Raw genomic sequence first — 7,176 nt, forward strand, 5'->3', positions numbered from 1 at the left:
GCATAAACTATTTATGTGAAAAAAAAAGAAAATTTCAAAGATGAAATATATGAAATCTATATATAGGTCGATTTTAACAATGTTAATAAATGCAATCAGTTTCCATTTCAGGAATTACAAAATTTGAACCACAAATTAGCAATATTTTGCCTACTCACACCTAAAAAAATTCCCGTTCTCATTGACTGATTATACATGGATATGTATGTAAAGATATATAATTGTAGGATATCACTTTTTCTCTTATTCTTTCTTTTTCATTATCTCTCATAATACAGAATATAACTGAAACTATCATCCTTTTTTTCAGTGTTGCACAGTGAGATCTTTATGAATATTAATTGCGACTGTGTTTTTTCTTTGAAGCTAAAAATTGTCTTTTCTTGGGTGGATTTTCCACCTAGCTCCTAAACTATCAAAATGTTATATGAACAATTCAAATGCTAATAATACTTAACAGGTACAGCATTTTCCTTGTGAACTGTTAACAAGTCTTAAGTGCAGCCTGGCAATAACACTATTTAAATGTTACACCATATAAAACGAAAACAAGCTCACGATGTGATTTTACAAAACTATCATTTCTCATAACCCGTTAGCGCCCATGGTCCTTTTTTTTTTTTGGCCCAGAAGGATCACGCATCTGTAGTAAGAAACTTTGTAGCAGATATATTTTGAACAGAAATCAACTAGATTTGTTCTGTGGAAATTTTCTTCTGACGCTAAAATACAAGTTTAGACAAAGATTTTTTTCATTGACTAAGAAAATATTAACCGAAGCCATCCTAGTTTTCAACCAAAAATTGTTCTGAAATTTTAGTTCCTGGACACTCCAAAGTAGCTTATAAAAACCCAGGATTTCCAATATATTTTTAGTGACATCTAAGCTGCTACAGGAGAATTTGTCCTCACATCTGCATGTCTTGAAGTGGTGAATTATTTTTCAAACTCATGAAGTCGCCCTTGCATTATCTGTATTCTCCATCATGACCTTAAGTAATTTACCTAAATTCTTCGTGGAGCAGTTTGAAGAATTAGTTAAGAAATTTAATACTCGTCATTCTTCTAGACAAGTAAATTCTTAGAAGAAATTAGGAAAAGCCTTTTATCACCTGCCTTCTCGTAAATCTTAAAGTAAACTAAGGGAGAGCACCTGTTATATTTATAATACAGTTAAAACTATTGAATTTGAATTAAATAAAAATAACATTGAATAAAATCTTGCGAGTCAGATTTCTATAATTTCTTGAGTATTGGTTTGAAAACAACCTGCAGGTTACTCACAAATAATTTTAACCACAAAAAGAAAAAAAAAATAATCAGCAAAGAAGACAGGTTAAACATCATATTTCTGCAACACCTGTATTTTTCTGCGATATCTTTAGTCATCAAGACTGGAGTGTTTTTCAAATATTACACCTAGTGTCTGATGTATATTGTCAACACTGATGTCTCAATTTTCAGTACGGTGTGAAAATCTTGAGGGAAAGGATACACTCAGTTTCAATCAAAAACTTTTTGATAAGTAGTACTTATATCCAACCCATATTTGTATATAGTATAAACAATTGTTCTAACTGTCCAATAAAGTTAAGAAAATCTTTGAAAGTAATTTTGCTCAAATATAGCATGCTCTAAATGTTTGGTCCTAATATAAGGAGCATGGTCACTAGAACTCCATTTTTTCAATTTTCTATGGAAGTTGCATAAAAGAGAAAACAATCTGCAGAGATAAACTTTTTTATGCTGAAAACATTTTCTATGTATAGACAGCTGTGAAAAAAAAATTGTTCTTTTCTTTCTTTATTATTCTAATTTTAGTTTTATTTTCAGATGTTCTCCCATGGTTTTCTACCATTCAGTCAAGTCATTCTATTCAGTTCATGGTACAGTAAATTATGCAGAAGAAAATGAGTCTCCTAGTGATGAAAACTTTATTGATATTGTTGAACTTCCTCCACCAGTAAATGAACTGACTGATGAAGAAGACTTTGATGATGAGATTTTAGATGATGAGAACAGAAATCTAACCATTATCTTGTAGGATGTGCCAGAAAGTGTTGAGCTTCATCGGTATGATAATGAAGAAGTAACATAACCAAAAGGAAAAAAAAAAAGAAAAGCTCAGATTTCTCTTGGAAAAAGACTGATTTTTCCAAATTTGCATCACCAACTACTGATGGAGCAGATGATAGAATGAAATCAATGAAAGATAAAGTACTTGGCAAGAGCCAAGTTGAGATTTTTTAATCTCTGAATCAGAAGTTCAAGCAGTTTGGAATATTCTTTAAGAGGCTGTCAGTAGATGAAAACATAGTAAGATACTATGGAAGAAGCTATCTAAAACAATTTATAAGAGTAAGCCAATAAGATTTGGTTTCAAGAAGTGGGTGCTTTGTTGTGCCACTAGTGGCTATTATTTTAGAATGGATTTATATCAAGGAAAGCAAAAAAAAATCCTACTTCCAATACCAGGAATGATGACAGTCTAGGTTCAAGAGTCGTTTTATCAATGACCAATCACTTAGAGAACCCCAATGATCATGAAATTTATGTTAACTTTTTCTCAAGTTATAACTTTAGGAATCAGAATCATGGGTACAGTATATTCAAACAGAACATCCAGATGTCCCATGAAGGATAACAAATCCAGGAAAAAGGAAAATCATGGATCCTATGACCACAAATTTGAAGAAAAGGAAGAATTCTTTGTTTTGAAGTGGCATGACAACAGAATTTTCACAATTGCAAGCAATCATCAGTCTGCCACCCCTGTTGGAAATACTAAAAGATGGTCAACCAGCCATAGAAAAGAAATATTTGTTCCTCAGCCATTTCTCATAGCCAAGTATGACAAATATATGGGAGGTGTGGACCACTTAGACTGGCTTATCCAAAAGTATCACATCTCTGTTACATGTAAGAAGTGGTACTTTAGTCTATTCACAAATTTCCTCGACACTATAATAGTTAATTCTTGGATTGTACACTGTTTTGCAAATGGAAATACTTTGACATTACTAGACATTACTAGATTTCAAGAGGTCAGTTACACAAGCTAAATAATCCAACACAAACATCAGATATTTAATGGATTACTATTTACAAACAGTAATAATAATTTCCTTCATCAAACATACATCAAAACATATACATATAAATAATGTCTCATATAAATATCCACAATTCATCATATTACAAAGGTGAAAGAACTAAATAGGAAATACATTTGTAAGTCTTGAATCCACATCAACATGGTCTTAGGTATTTAATTTGTGACAAAATAGGAACCACATCTACAAGAAATATTTCCTGAAATAGACTGGTGTCCTATATATGAGATTTAACTCATCTGCTTAAGACCATGTAATCAGGGCTAAGCTATCAGATATACAGATAATCTTGGTGATACTACTTGAGCATATGTCTGAACAAAGATTGCATACTCACGCTTGAAACAGTAAAAACTGAGAGCAAGAAGCAGAAGAATGATCATAGCACCAATAATAGCAAGGGATATGGTTAATTTAGAAGAGTTCTCTTTGTGTTTTGTTGATGTTTCATTGTTGTGCTTTGGTGATGGGGTTGTACATGGTGTACCAATCACTATAAAATAAAATAGAAATCAAAATTTTGTTATTTTGTCAAAGACAAATTTGGAAATACTTTTTAAAAATATCAATTTAACTTCAATAAACAAAAGTATTGTTAAATTGGTCCAATAGCTGTTAGTTTCAATTCATCATATATAGAGAGAGACGATTTGTCTGATAACTGACAAGTGGTTGTAACACAGCTAAAATCAACTTGCTGCAGGAATTCATGCTATGAAATTCAATGACTTCAATAATCCACTATCATTACTGACACACACATCTCTCTCTCATATAATTCATTTGAACTAAACGTTTCACCTGAAAGGTTTTCATCCTGAGGGTGTTCTTCAGTACTTCATCCTTCATCTTTCTGGGTCTCCCACTTCTATGTGTTCCATCCACTTTGAGAGATCAGCACTTCTTTATGGAGCTGTCGACATCCACCCACATCACATAATTGAACCAGTACAGTCTTCTCTCTTGCACACAGCAACTAATTCCTCTTATGCCTAACTTCTGTCTCAGAACACTAGCACTCCGTTAAACATGTACACTAACACTACACATCCAGCGGAGCATACTTGCCTCGTTCCTTTCTAACCTTTGCATGTCCTCTGCATTTAGGGCCTATGTCTCACTACCATGTAGAAATGCTGTCTGAAACCAAAGAACAAAAGGCCAAAGGAAAACGAAAAAAAAAAAATGTAGTCAACACCAGAGCTGAAGACACCTCCAAAATGGGGAGGGGCCCCACATGTTGACAACGGTAGAGGAGTAAGGGCCGAAACCAGATGTGGTTCCTCTTGATGATGTCCTTAGCCATTGGATCCTATAAAGAATCTGTTGAGATAACGAACCATGAAACATGGTTGGAATTCCTCCATGGTTTTCCTTTCACTTGGAGTCAGTAACGTTTCATGGCCAACAGAGGTAGCAGCTCTCTGAATTTCTTCAATTCTATTCTTATTCTAGCTATCACTCACTCCATGCATCCTCCCCCACCATTAATTTGATCCCCTAGGTAGCAGAAATGATTTCCTACCACTAATGAACCACCAGAGCATTTGAGAGAATCAACTTCCTGAGTCTCTATAGTTTTTATAGATCCTGTGCATCTTCCACATATGAAAGCTATCTTCTCTGATAACCTTCTTATTAATCCACTGCACTGATTGTGTGTCCATAGCTTATACTGGGTACACCATATGGAATTCTTGCCTATGCCTTTCCTACGAATCAAACAGGGTCACCCACCTGACTTGGGCAGGATCCTGTCAGTATTCTTGCTTACTAGGACCTTAGATTTTGCTATGTTAACTTTAAGGCCACACCTGGAATTTCTCATCTAGCTTTGATATGAAATCCACTACAAGAGCAAGACCATCAGCATATAGTAGTTCCCAGGGTCTGCTTGGCTTGAATTCCTCTGTTATGGCCTGAAGGACAATGATGAAAAGGAGGAGACTAAGGATTGAGCCTTGATGAGCCCCTACCTTTGAACTAAATTCTTTACTGTACTCTTGGTTAATTCTCACCTTACTAACAGCCCCTTTGTACATGGCCTGTACAGCTTTCATCAGCCTCATCAGAGTCCACCACATCACACAGTGGGGCACTTGATCAAAGGCTTTCTCTAGATCAACAAATTCCAAGTATAATGGTTTATTCTTAGCTAAGTACTTCTCTTGAAGTTGCCAGACTGAAAATAGCATCAGTAGTGCTTCTTTCCCAGACAAAGCTGAACTGCATTTCGTCTAGCCTATGTCTGCTCCTAATTGATTGGGCTATAACTCTCTCTGTAATTTTCATCACCAGATCTAGGAGTTTGATGCCTCTGTAATTGCTTCTATTTAGTGCATTGACCTTACTCTTGTAGCAGTTAACAATTATGCAGCTATGCCAGTCACTGGGTATTACAACTTCCTGAATGACCGGATCAATTATGTGGGTGACCAGCCCATATCCTACCTGACTGGATATTTTAAGCATCTCAGCTGTGAATCTGGATGAACCAAGGGCTTTCCAGATTTTCAAGTTTTCAATTGCAATATGTACCATACAGCCGTCCACTAGATCTCTCTATTGGGTTTAAATGAGGAAGACTCCCTTTATCCCATTCATTCTCTACATTCAACAGTCTTGCATAGTAACTTTTCCATGCTTCTTTCTTGTCCACATCATTAAGTGCAAGCATACCATTATCCATCTGCACACACTCCTCTCCTACAATATCTCAATTCTCACTGACACACTGTCTGGAAATCTGGAAAACTGATCTTCATGCTGTAGGACTTTGGCAAACCTCTTCCTTTATGCTGAATAGACCTGGCATCTAGCCTCCTTTTTAGCTTTCTGATAAGATTTTTTCATACCCTATTTTCCACTCTTTCCAGGCTTGTCTTTTCTCTTTTATGGCTCTGTTAATGTCACTAGCCCTTAGTAGATTGTCCCCTAAGAACTTCCAGTTGTCCTCTACATCATATGTCTCTATCTCTCCTTCCTTCTCATCATAGGCGTCATTGAGGACATCTCTAAATCTCTACCTACTTGAGGGATCCTTGAGCTTCCACAGCCACCTTTTCCATGCTGGATTGCATCTCAGAATCTTTCTGGCCCAAAACCTGAGGTCACTCATCACTAGCTTATTTTGAGTTGTACATTTTGCATTTATGGGCATATATCTATCCATGTGTTTGGTGGGGATGTAGTCAATCTGGCTACTGTATCCTCCTTATAAAGCAACCCTTTATTTGAAAATAATATTCAATCACTATTTTCAAATTGTGACCTCACTGTCTGTTTTATCTACCACTACTATCTGCTGCTCATCAGAACTGGCTGGCTACCCATCATCCTAATTCCTCCCATTATATATACTGTCTTATTTCCCATACATCCATTAAGCACCTTACTCATTACTTCAACCATCATGCAACTATATTACTCTGAAGCTCCCACAGATCTTATATCCATTCCCCATCAACCTTTGATGCTGATTCCCAAACATTTTATGCAAAATACACAACATATAATCTGCATTTTAATAATGATTTTTCTTGGGCATTATTTTAGTTTTGCTTACCTGTAAAATTATTGGTCTTTGACCGATTACATGTGTTACAATATTCATATAATTTACATATACATTTCTTACTATCATTCCAAAATTCATCAAATATTTCAACCTTTAAAAAGAAAAAAAAACACATCTACTGAATAAATATTTAAATAAACAAACAAATGAGAAAGAAGCTTCAATACTTTCATCATAACATATCCTTGTACTTTAACCTCACATCTTTCTTTCTTTCCAGTTGGGGAAGCCACATGTATTCACCTCTTCAGCAAGACACCTACCCCTGTCCCTCTGACACACTTTCACCTCCCTCAATACTATACTTCACTTGTGATTTCACAAGTGCTGGTGCCACAGAAAAAGCACCCAATACACTTTGTAAAGTGGTTGGTATAAGGAAGGATATCCAGCTGTTGAAACCATACCAAAGCAGATGTAGTTTGGCACAACCCTCTGGCTCATTGGTTCCTGTCAAAATGTCCAGCCTATTCCAGCATGGAGAAA

The sequence above is a fragment of the Octopus sinensis genome, linkage group LG11 (genome assembly GCF_006345805.1).
Source record: "Octopus sinensis linkage group LG11, ASM634580v1, whole genome shotgun sequence".
Classification (NCBI taxonomy): Eukaryota; Metazoa; Mollusca; class Cephalopoda; order Octopoda; family Octopodidae; genus Octopus; species Octopus sinensis.